The following is a 12,975-nucleotide window of genomic DNA, read 5'->3' as shown; positions in this document are numbered from 1 at the left end:
GTTCCCATGAGGCACAGGGTCAAGGCTGATTTGCATATACCCATGTCTGACCTGGGGTGGTGTGGAGTGCAAAAAACGATGGATTTAGGCCAGATCTCTGTACTGGGGTAAATGTTTGACATTGTTCTGCATTCTGTCCATCAATTGTTGTTTTTGCATTTGTCACCCCAAGTGGGATGGGTATGCACAGACGTGAGTCCCATGCTCTCCACACCACTGGAGTCAAGCTATCCAGGCTGACGGCTGATAGCCAGAAACCGGTCCTTGGATGCTTGATTCCGGTCCAGGAAAGACATGGCTTGGCAGTTCCGGCTGGACTGTTCCCATGAGGCACATGGTCAAGGCTGATTTGCATATGGCCATTTACTTATTTATTTTAATTTCTTATATCGCGCAGGAATCAATCCCATAAGGGTATCTCCGCGCTTTGCTCACCAAGACAATAGCAGATATTTTGCGGTGATTAGTGGAGTTGGAATGCTTCCCGGAAGAGGAGAGTTTTTAGTGACTTTCTAAAAGACAGGTGGTTGGTGGTCATTCTTAACTCAATGGGAAGCTTGTTCCACAGAGCAGGGCCAACTGAAGAAAATGCTCGGTCTCCTTGTCTGGATTTTTTTGTTACAGGGGGTTTCAGAAGGGCTTGATTGCTTGACCGAAGTGACCGGCTAGGTTGGTACAGCTCCAGTGATTGAGAAAGATATTTAGGACTGTCTCCATATAAGCACTTGTGAACCGTGCAACACATTTTAAAGCTGATTCGTTGCCGTATAGGGAGCCAATGCAGCTCCTCCAACAGGGGCTTAGAGGGAGTCCTGACCGGTGCGCTCATAACCAATCTAGCTGCCGTATTCTGGACTACCTGCAAGCGGCCCACTGCATCAGCGTTAGCAAGTGTCAGCAGGCCGTTGCAGTAGTCCAGGCGGCTAGTAACCAGGGCCTGTACTAGTGTCTTTCTGTAGGTATCGGGGAGATACGGGAAGACTCGTCTTAAGAGGCCAATGGTGTGAAAGCACAATCCTGCAATATGATTGGTGTGCTCCTTAAGGGTCAGTTTTTGGTCAATTTTTACCCCTAGGTTTTTGACATGTGGCTTTGATGTTGGAACTGGACCTAGATCCAGCGGCCACCAGTCAGGGGACCATAGAAGACTTGCTTTGCCGAAGAGCATAATCTCTGTTTTTGCAACGTTACATTGGAGGCAGTTTACGGCCATCCAGTGTGACACTGCCCTCATACCCTCAGCGAAATTTTCCTTGACTTTGGGGCCAAGGGAGCTGAAAGGGTAGAGGAGCTGGGTGTCATCAGCATAGGAGACCGGTGTGAACCCATACTTCCGTACAATCTCAGCAAGGGGGGCCACATAAACATTAAACAGTGTAGGGCTAAGGCAAGAGCCCTGTGGCACCCCCTTCGTGAGCACCCTTGAGATGGAGCGATAGGGGCCCAGGCTGATAGATTGCGACCTCCCGGAAAGGAAGCTCTCCAACCAGGATAATGCTAAGCCTCCAATCCCCACTCCCTGCAAACGGCTGAGAAGGATGTTATGAGACACGGTATCAAAAGCCGCGGACAGGTCCAACAGCACTAGAATCATTGAACCCCCTCTGTCCTGTGACATTTTGATCTTGTCAGTCACCGAGAGGAGGGCTGATTCAGTGCTGTGGTTGGGCCTGAACCCAGATTGTGATTGGTCCAGGCCCCCTGTCGCCTCTATAAAGCTGGAAATTATGGTATTAACGTGTTTCTCAGCCAGTTTGCTAATGAAGGGGAGGAGGGAGATAGGACGGAGGTTGGAGAGCTCTGACCAGGGTAGGGAGGTATTTTTGCGTATGGGGTTCATCACCGCTTCTTTCCAATGTTGTGGGAGTTTTCCTTCAGCAAAAGAGTGATTTATTAGATTTTGAATGGAGGGGCCTAGAGATTCTGTCAAGGAAGAGATTGTTTTGGCAGGAATCAAGTCGTTGGGGGAGCCGGTCTTCATTTTATTAATGAGAGTGGTCAATTGCTGTAAAGTTATTTCTGGAATTACATGAAGAGTATTCCCAGTGGTCATCATAGGGGAGATTCCAGAAGCCACTGTCTGTAAAGGACCTGAGATGTTTATGATTTTCTTATATATCCCCTCAATTTTATCTTCAAAAAATTGGGAGATTTTGTTACAAAGGTCTTGGGAAAAAATGTCCGGGCTCTCACAGATTGCTGGGTTAGTAAAAGTCTTTATAACCCTAAATAGTTCTCGGGTAGAGTTGCCTGCCTCTGTTATTTGGGAGGTGAGGCTGTTTTTCCTCGCCTTTTTGATATTTTTGTAGTAGGTGTTCATAGCTACCAAATATCGTTCCTTATCTTCCTCCTTACGTGTCCGTCTCCAGCGCTTTTCTAGTTTCCTACATCCCTGCTTTTCTGTTTTGAGGGCCTCAGTATACCATATTTCTCTCTTAGCCATGATTGGCTGCTTAACAATTTTCTGAGGGGCCAATGTATTAATGGCAGACGCCAGAGTGGCGTTAAACTTGGAGAGGGATGTGTCAATGTCATCCGAGTTTAAGAGTACTGGCTGCTTCCAGACTTGAGTAAATCCGTCAGGAGTGACTTTATGCCATGGTCTGCGTTTAATGGACTGGGTGATATGGTGATTAGTGGATTCAGGGGGGTACAGGAAGAAAAAATCTAACATTTTATGGTCAGACCAGTGGATATCTTTTGGGGGATGACAATAGATTTTAGGGAGAGAGGAAAAGATTAGGTCTAGGGTGTGTCCACCAATGTGGGTGGAGCCATTATTACGAAGATGAAGGCCCAGTAAGGCAAAATCAGTCACAAGTGCTATTGTGTCTGAACGGTCTGCGTTGTCGATGTGAAAGTTAAAATCGCCAAGTAAAATGAAATTTTCGTTGGCTTTGATGTAAGGAGCTAAAAGTTCAGTCAGGGCTAAGGAAAACCCAGCATTGGGTCCAGGTGGGCGGTATACTAGTGCCCCTTTCCATTGTACCGTAGGGCTAATTTTTAGGTGAAAGATTATTACTTCCATAGTAGGTAGCAGTACTTGTTCTAAGACCCTGATGGTCAAATTGTCTTTGTATATAATGGCGATCCCGCCTCCTACTTTTCCAACTCGATCCTGGCGAAGAATTTTATATCCTGTAGGTATCCCCAAGGTGATAGTGGGGGTTGTGTGGGGTTTAAGCCAGGTTTCGGTGATGAAACAAATCTCTGGGTTAGTGCTATGTATGGTATCCCACAGCTGTAGGTGATGCTTAGGGAGGGATCTTACATTAAGTAGAAAGCTTTTGCAACCTTTTGGAGTATCGGGATTGTCACAGGGCCGCCCCGGTATAATATAGGAATGAGTGGCTTGAAAGCCACAAGAAATGCAGGAGAGAGGCTCCTCAGGGCAGATAGATAATCGATTAGAGCATCTATGTTTGTCGTTGGTTCGTAGGGCAAGTAAAGCATGTGATGAGTACCTTATTAAGGGGACGGTTGTAAACGAGTCCATGATACCGGAGATGTAGCGGCGTGCAAGGCCCCTGGCCCCGTCCTGTCGCAGACGGGCGCAGACGGGCTACTCTTTGGCTACTCTTCGGCGTAGCTTCGGCTCCACTGCGCGCGATCGCTGCGCGCTTATGGGGAGGCGAGGGCTAAGTAGCCCCGAGAGACCCAACTGCTAGAGCGCTAACCGCCCAGCAGTTCGAACAGGAAGTGGTGTCCTCCCCCTAGCCTTCAGAGGGAAGACGAATCAGAGGTCGAAAATGCGTCTCCTAAGGCAGCGTTGCACCAATCAAGAAAGTGTGGTGATGGTGAGTGTGAGCAGTGCGAATAACAATTTTTAAAAGTTTAAAATTCCGTAGTAATCACAGATTTTAAAATATAGTAAGGCAATCACAGTCACAAAATGTTCACAAAATAATGTCTGACCTGGGGTGGTGTAGAGTGCAAAAAAAACGATGGATTTAGGCCCAGATCTCTGTACTGGGGTGAATGTATGACATTGTTCTGCATTCTGTCCATCAATTGTTGTTTTTGCAACAAAATGGTCATTTACAGCACTAATAGCTCTAACTCAAGCAAATGCAAAACCTATTGCATTTCTAATGCGTGTGTAATAGGGTGGTTCAGTTGAACATAATGCCTTCCTGGTTATATATAAGGTAACAAAAATGCTTGTAACACTTTTCTATTATAACTTTTCAACATGCTGCACAGCAGGCTCACTGCTCTATACCATGGCTTAAAGGTATTGGCAAAGCCAATAGCTCCGGCTACACACATACAAGGTCCCAAAGGCGAGACCTAGTGGCTATGCCAATGCTTATTTAAACTTGTCTTGGGAACAGCCAATTACACTAGGTGGCTCTTGATGTTTTTGGATTATTTGTGTGAGTGTCAGCATAAAGTATGCTTTAGCTTTAGGGCCATATACTTTGAGAATTAACTTTTTAATACACCTTATGTCCTTTTTTATATAAAAAAATTATTTGGGGTCAACCCCCAAACACAACCGTTAAACCTTAATAGGGAACACTAATTTAACTTGCTTTGTTCGCTCAGCCAGTACAATTCATCTTAAAATTCAAAGTGAAAGTGTTTTTTTTGTCTGGTTGCTCCCTTTCACAGGGAGGAGTTCTACAACCTCCCATCCACACAGAACAGAAGTGCAGCCAGAGCCAGTGTGAGCCTCGGCAGAAGCTGCCCAGGCATCCGTCCAAGATCCAGACCTTGCCCACGCAAAAGAATAGCTTAAAATTGCACTGCATTGAATCCAAGCTCCACAACAAATTGCACGTGTTTCTAAATGTTCTTGCAGGAAGAAGGTAATTGAATGCAGAAACATAAAATGATATGATGAATGCACCATCATGTAAGAAAATGGCAGGTTTTATCGTTCCATTCTTCTGTAGGAAGCTCTTGCATGTGAGCGGCTGCCACTTTGAAAATGGTATAATGAAAACATATGTATCCCTTACACCATAAATGTTGTTTTCTCTCTTGTCACGTTATGATTGCAGTGGAGCCCCATTGGCATATATGTGTCATGATGCTGGAGCGCCAGTGTAAACAAGCATATAGCCAATAGGTCAGCTTTTATCTTTTGAGGGCAAGACTTGTTGTTTATAGGTACAGTTGACCAAGTCTCACCAAGTTTATTGATTTGGTTTACAATCAGGACTGCCTGAAAGCCAAATTCTTGAACCTGTGTTGTTTGAGAAATATGTATCGCAACAAGCCTAGCAGCGCAGAGGAATGACGAGTGCTTCATTTGAGCAGGGGGGTTTCGGTGCTCGGCACCAGCACTTAATTGTCAACACCAGCACTAATGAAAGCCTGCTACATGGTGGTGGTATTTGTCTAATTTAAAGATGAGCACAGCTACAGTTGTTTATTAAATCAATATATATTAAAAATCACTCATACTTATTATCAGCTTGAAAGACATGGCTCCGGCTAGTTGTCGAACGTTCTGGATATGTCAAAGAAGCAGCTCCACATCCTACAGCTTGTCAGTGGCGGCTGGTTTCATTTGCAAGTGGTGAGGCGTAAAATTATTCTCACACTGCACTGCAGCAAGCGAGCATAGTGAACGAGCCGGAACAACCTACAGGAGGTTCAGGGGGGTAACCCCCTGAGAATTTTTTTTAAAAAGAGTGGACAAATGGTGCATTTTCAAGCAAATTTTAGAAAGCAGGAATGTTAATAAAGCAATTGTGAAAGTGCAGTTATTACATTAATAAAGAGATGTCATATAACATAGATAGCTGCTTATTCAGTATAGCTACATTCAGAATATAAGCAATGTTCATTCTCAAAACCGTGATGTGAATCTGTTTTAATATTAACTGTTGTATTCCTGGCATTACAATATGGATTTTATTTTAAATAAAGTATTGCTTCTATGTTTATGCAACTGAAATACGTTTAAGCTGTCATCAACACTTACAAAACATGTGAGACGGTCATAAAATAGTACGGACATTAAAAGGGCAAGCAATAAATAAGCTGATGTGAGTTATGCACAAGGCCATCTAATACTGTTCATGGATAAGTTGGGTTTACCAGTATGCTTATAAACAACTAGCTACCCGTCTTGGGAGAGAAAATAAAATATGTGCAATTATAGCAGGCAAAATATTAGCTAGATATTAACATTGGCTAGAATTACACATTTTTAAAAATCGTCAATGTTAGGAATAGCATAGACGCTTGTGTTATTCTGAAAACACCACACTCAGGCCAGAAATAGCAACCTCAGTCACATTAAAGCAAATGCCCACCAGCTAGAAAGATAAGCCCACCACTATACATCACTATACACCTGCCGGTACTACCACACTTTGGAACTCCTTTGAATGGACTATGTGCAGGGGGAAGACCTTGAAAGACTCTGACTAGGAAAAATAATGTGGACCATGAAACACCAAGCTGTATTTCCCTTGCTAAGACATGCATGAGAATGCACTTCAGCTGCTTCACCAGAGACATGGAGGGTAAGTGAAAGAGTGCATAACAAATCAACAATTTCTGTACAAAACCGAACCTTTTCACCCCATTCATACGTACTTAACAACATTACTTCTACGATGCATAACTCATTCTACGGTTTCAATATAAAGACTTAAACAGACGAATTTAACAAACCTAAAGAAAAAATATCGGAAGTAATTTCTATGGGTTACTTTTTTTTAATTACGAGTATTAACTTTTATTCCCCTTTTTTTTCGACTTATTATTCTAGTAACTTCCCTTTTTTGTAAAACTTTTTTTATTATTCTTCATTATCCTAAACCCCTATTTTCCCTGCATTCCATGCCAGAGATGCTCTCTATTAAACTTTGAGTATTCTAATTTATATCCGACTATTAATTTAATCAATTAGGGATGTATAGAGCGCACTACTCACCTGTGAGGGTTTCCAAGCGATGAGGGAGTATGTGGGGAGGATTTGTGCAGCTTTGGTGATTCGAAAAGCCAGGTCTTATGGCTCTTTCTGAAAGCTTTCAGTGTGGGGGTTCATCTGATGCTGAGGGGGAGTTCATTCCAGGTCTTGGCCAGGATGTAGGAGAAGGGTGTGCCTCCTGTCTGTTTCTGTGGATACAGAGGATTTCGGCCAATGACTGGTCAGCTAAGTGGAGGTTTCTTTTGGGGGTGTAGAAGGAGATTGAGGTATTGGAGTCTGGAGTTGTGGATGGCTTCATAGGTGTGTGTGTGAGCAGCTTGAAGGTCACTCTTTTTTGACGGGGAGCAAGTGGAGTTCTGGTTTATGCTGGGTAATGTGGTCTTGTCGTGGGATGCAGAGGATGAGTGTGGCTGCGGTGTTCTGGACAGTCTGAAGTTTATGGAGTGGAGATTTGTTGATTCTGGCATAGAGGGCGTTCTCGTAGTCCAGCCTGCTGGTGATAAGTGCTTGGGTGATGGTGTTCCTTGATTCGGGGGGGGGTCTATTTGAAGGTCTTGCTGAGTATGTGGAGGGTGTTGAAGCATGTGGAAGGGGCAGCGTTGTCCTATGGGTCTGTCATATGAAACATGTTTATCCACTTTAAATCCAAGATGGGGAGTCTTACTGCTGTGGTAATACCATTTGTGGCACACTGCATGTGATGATTTGAATTTTACTTGATAAGAAGCATTTAATATTGATAAACGTTTTCCTAGCATTCTGCTGATAACTTCACCTGGTATTTTTTGGTGGTTACTATTGATAATTGTGCTTAGGGTGGTCATAGTGTAATGTTAATACATACCCCCAGCAGAACCCCTACACTTCACAAACACCACTACACTACCCTAAACCCTAAAACACTACCCCCAACATGAACTTCTATACTACATAAACACCACTGTACTACTTTAAACTCTAAAACACTACCTCCTACAGTAGACGAACACCACCGCACTATCCTAAACCTTAAAACACTACCCTCAGCACGACCCCCTACACTACAAAAACACCAGTGTACTACCCTAAACACTAAATCTACCACCAACACGACCCCCTACTCAACACAAAGACCAATGCACTACCTAGGAGAATTGTTTTCACTTCTGCTCATTTCTTCTCTTTCAATATACGCTACAATGTACAGCATACTTTGTAGGAGAAAAATGCCTTCACTGATTGTTTTTGTGCAGGAAGGTGTGTCTTCCTGCACAAAAACAAACTCCACACGACACAGATATTCTTGCACCATGGTGCAAGGGTGCCTGTATCACCACATGCCTGCAGTTTAAGCAGCAGTGCAGAGGGAAGGACAGACTTCCAACATATGTATGTACATATGTTGCATCTCTGTGCTTCAGAAGTAGCTCAGCACGCTGTAGCTAAAGAGCTTACAGTGTCATGCTACAGCTCTTCCTTATAGTCCTGCAGTTATATATTCACCATATATATGACAAATGCATTCTTTAGTCAATTATACAGTATTTATACATTTATGTAAAGTTTCACACACTAGCATATACATTTAGCTCTTTCTTTAACCAGAGTAGTTAGTTATGAAAATAACTTTTTTTTGTTTTTTGTACTTTTTATTTTTTTTTTTAATTTTTAGAACTTTTTTTGGTTTGTTTTGTTAAAAGAAAAAAAAATCAACAGGACGAACAAAACCATGAACTTTGAGGGGGAAAAAAACTAGCATTGATGGTTATCAATTGCTCTGCAAACTAGGTCTACTGATTGCTCCCCATAACAATACAAATGATAACACTTCATGCAGTGCATTCTAACTTTCCCAAATTGGGGACGTATGTCTGGTGGCGATGTTGAAGGTTATGCCCCAGAGATAATTGGTATTGCCGGTGGTGGAGGTACATTTTGACGCAGTCTTTTACATTCTTCGTGAGCATAGTTGACAGGATGCATGGATTGGAGGTGCTTGCGCATACTAGCAGTGCCACAGGAGTATTTCTTGTTTGGATCTCCTCTGGACAGTACTGCCTGGCAAATGTTGCATGTTACCGTGGTGGCATTACATTTCTTTTGCTCCTCTGGAAAAATAAAAAATTTCCATGCGATGGATGTGTATCTTTTGGAAGGGTGAGGTTCTGGTAGAAATTTTTCAGTAACAAAATCATCAGAATCAGATGACCCCGCATGATCACAGGGGTACGGCGCGTACCCCTGCGATCATGGGGGGTACGTGCTGTACCCGGGGGGGGCGTTCCGTACCTTTTTCGGCGCGAACTCTGCGTTTACGACTGTTTTCGGCTCCCGTAGGAAAAGGGTCGTACGGCGCGTACCCGACACGAATCGTACTTGCTGGGTCGTAAAAACCAGCCGCGAACCGTAGTGATGTCGCGTACAGCCGGTTCCGAGTGAGACTCGTACGGAGATTTGAGTCGTACGGAGTCCTGTACGACTCGTACGGAGTTTGGCACCTGGTACGGATCGTACTTCGTCGTACGTACGGGACGTCTAAGGGTACGATTCGTATGGGGAAAAAACTCTCCGTACGACGATTCGGAGCGCATTTTACCGGATCGGAATCGGCCCCTTAATGTGTTATAAAATCACTATTACAAGTATACAGTTATCCATACAGACACTCTTGCAATCACTGAGTCTTAGGTATACCTAATTTTTATGCAACAAATGTCACATACACTGCCTTTTATTATTGTAGTTTGTTGGATATGTACCATTGAGAGATATATTTGCTCATCAGCACATCCATATACATATTCACTCACCCAAACACATATTATAACATGTAGTCTTAACGTCACATTCCTACTGAAACAACTATTGACACATCTTTGGGCAGTCACACCCCCCCCACCGAACCACACACACATTCACTTTCCTATACAAATAATCAGTTAACTAATCAATAACTAATATAGACTTTCACGTAGCTAGTAACCAAATGGTGCAGCAGTTTACACAACTGAAAAAGTAATACAGATATTCAAACAGTTTAGTCACTATCCAATATATTTAGTGAGACTCTATAAATTAGTCAAGTACACAGTCAATCACACTGCTACTAAATCGTCCTTCTAGACACTTATACATCCACTCATTCTTCAATGCGGATTGCTATATATATAATACAAATTTAAATATGGAACCAAACCACATTCACTGGATGATGTCATCAGAGATGTCATCAGTGATGTCATTTGAGATGTCATCAGTGATGTCACTGACCATGTCATGAATGATGTAATATGTGACATCATCACCAGTGGATTGCAGGCGCGAGAGTTACAGTTAGTATAACTAACTATAACGGAGGAATTTCAAAAGTTTTGTATGAGTGAAATGTCCAGCTAACTATAACACCCCTTAAACCTATGTTTTTTTCTGTAATGCCAGACACCGGTCCTAGGAAGCTTGTTCCCAGTCCAGGGAAGGTATGGCTTGGCAGTTCGGGCTGGACTGTTCCCATGAGGCACAGGGTCAGACTGATTTGCATATGGCCATGTCTGAACCAGGGTGGCAGAGTGGGCTAAAGAACGGTGATGGATTAAACCCAGATCTGTTGACTGGGTGTGAGTGTTTGATTGGTTCAGATGCTCCGTCCATCACCACCCCCTTTTGTACCGCTCTCTTTTACTGTGAGCAGCTGTATGATTTCTGATCACATGTGCACATCCACTCAAAAAAGGAGGGTACTTCAGTGTCGAGGCTCCTGGGCCAATAATTACTTTGCCAATCCATTTTTCTTTCCATTTGTCAACCCCTCTTTACTTTTATAGTCATACTTGTGTATTTAAACTATGTTTATTCTTTATTTCGTTATACATCAACTATATCAAGTTGCGATAATTTAAGTCAATAGTAACTTTTCTTTCCAACAATAAGATCATATTTGCCTGTGATGTGCATGAAACTGTTTCTATATCTATTCTAAGTACACCTGCGTGCTGTTTTAATAGACTTTTATTCAATTGTTATCTTTTTTAATTTACATATATTATTTGAAGCATATGGTTGCCGCGTTTAGATGGTGGTATTTTTGTTGCATGTACTTAGAATTACAAAAATACCAAAAAACGTGAACCATCTCACAAACGTACCACCTATTGTTTTGGCTATGCGTGTTTTTGTTCTACATTAACTACCTCAGGTTCAATTGCAACTTCTAAAACCGATTCTTTGAATTTTACTTCTGTGTTTAGTTTCTGACTGGCCAGCTTAGGTTTTAGAGAAATGCTTGGCCATTTACAGGAAAAGACGGGCGTTCCCCGGTGAACGTTTGAATACCTACAACCTTTGTGAGCACCGTGCTAGGGCGAACCCATTTTCACAGTAGGCTAACCTGGGGCATGGGGTGGGCGGCGGAGATGGTTAATGGCCTCAGGGCTGTCCCTTTTCATCCGTGCCTTTCAAACTGCAACTCCGTGTGAGCAAACATAGTTTTCGTCCGGAGTAGCCCTCGTCACCCGGGAAACAACTTCTTGTTTTCATCTCGCCGCTCCTTTGTTTTTGCAGTCATAGTGACAGACGATGCAGTGTCCGAATCCGCCACGAGACGAGACCTTAGGTGCAGCGTGTTTAGGTTCCTGAGCTTGAGGTGTTGTTAACACAGCCCTAAGCAGCTTCCTGGATACCTTTAACGGAGCTGAGAACTGAGGAGTAATCGGAGGGGTGCGTGCTTACCGAGGAAAAAAAATACCTCTGGTGCTCGGGAGCCGATTGCCTCCCGACCCCTTTCTGCCCCTGCTTGCCCCCTGTCGCTGCTGCTCGCGTGACGGAAGCTGAGGTAAGTGGAGTGCTAGGTAGACTGCGCTCCGGTGCTGTCAGTCAACTGAACTCGTGCAACTACACCTAACAGGAGTTCTCAAGCTTCCCACGTGCATTCCTGAGTAGGTCACCCCGTCAAGTTTTTTTCTCTATTTTGGTGCTTGGAAAGCTAAATATATACTAGGATCGATAAGAATGTAAGTGCCAGAATTCCCAGGTGAGTTCCTCACTATGGCCCATGCTGATTCTCAATTGAGGGGAAGTTGGACGATCCTATTAACGTACCGAAGATAAGATAAACTATTTTAGTAGGATACTGAAAACCTGTGGAGCTCTCTGGTTTCCCGTGTCATTGTGGTCAATCCATTTTTTTCTCTATGCATCCTGGTATTTGTAGTCGTGTTCATCCCATTATAAATGTTAACACCTCATGTTTATCTCCTTTGCATTTGAGGACCTGGGTTCATGAGCTAATCAAGTATTGTATATGGCATCTTGGGAGTACGTAGGAAGTCTGAAGAGGCATTTTGCTTTATAGAAGGGTGAATGTGAAGTAAGATGTACCCTCTTCAAATGGCAGCGAGCTCACCGATTGTATAAATGAGAAAGTCCTTAAAAGGGAGGCCCTATATTCGAACACCTCCTGAGTTCAGACTAAGAGCAACACTAGCATCAGGGCCCAGATTGGTCTGCAGGGTTTATAGGAAAGGTAGAGGTCAGGCAAGGGAGTGGTAGGACACATGCCAAATGACCACTCCTGATCTGAGTATCCAAGACCTGCTACCACCATTTGGAGCTATAGTCTGACAATCTGTCAGGCTCAGCCAATAAATGGACCAGGCAGGGACCAGGTGGCCTTGCTAATTGTAGGGTCAATACAGTTTGTCACCACTTCTGAGAACAAAAAAAGAATATCTGCCTGTACACTACTCTCTTGCATGCATCAACAGTTAAATGCGCTCTCTGCCCACACCTGCAGTGTGAATGCAATACCTAAACTGGATGACTAAACTAAATTCCTGCATACAGTGTAGGACAACCTTAACCAAGTTCATAAGAGAACAGGAGTATTCCAGTAGGCAAGACATCTATGGAATGTGTGTGGTACATTATAGCAAGCAGAAGTGTGTCACTGAGATAATATTCATGAAAATGTAAGCTACAGAAAAAAAATTCCAGAGAAATTGTGAATTATCCCTTATTTGCAGCAATAGAGGCACTGTCAACACAAAAGAAAACAAAAACACACTGAAGAAAGCTTCAGAGAAACAGACTGTACAACATGTATTGAAATC

This window comes from Lissotriton helveticus, chromosome 3_1 (genome assembly GCF_964261635.1).
Source record: "Lissotriton helveticus chromosome 3_1, aLisHel1.1, whole genome shotgun sequence".
NCBI classification, from domain to species: Eukaryota; Metazoa; Chordata; class Amphibia; order Caudata; family Salamandridae; genus Lissotriton; species Lissotriton helveticus.
The sequence above is the reverse complement of the archived record's forward strand: the minus strand, read 5'-3'. Positions refer to the sequence as shown.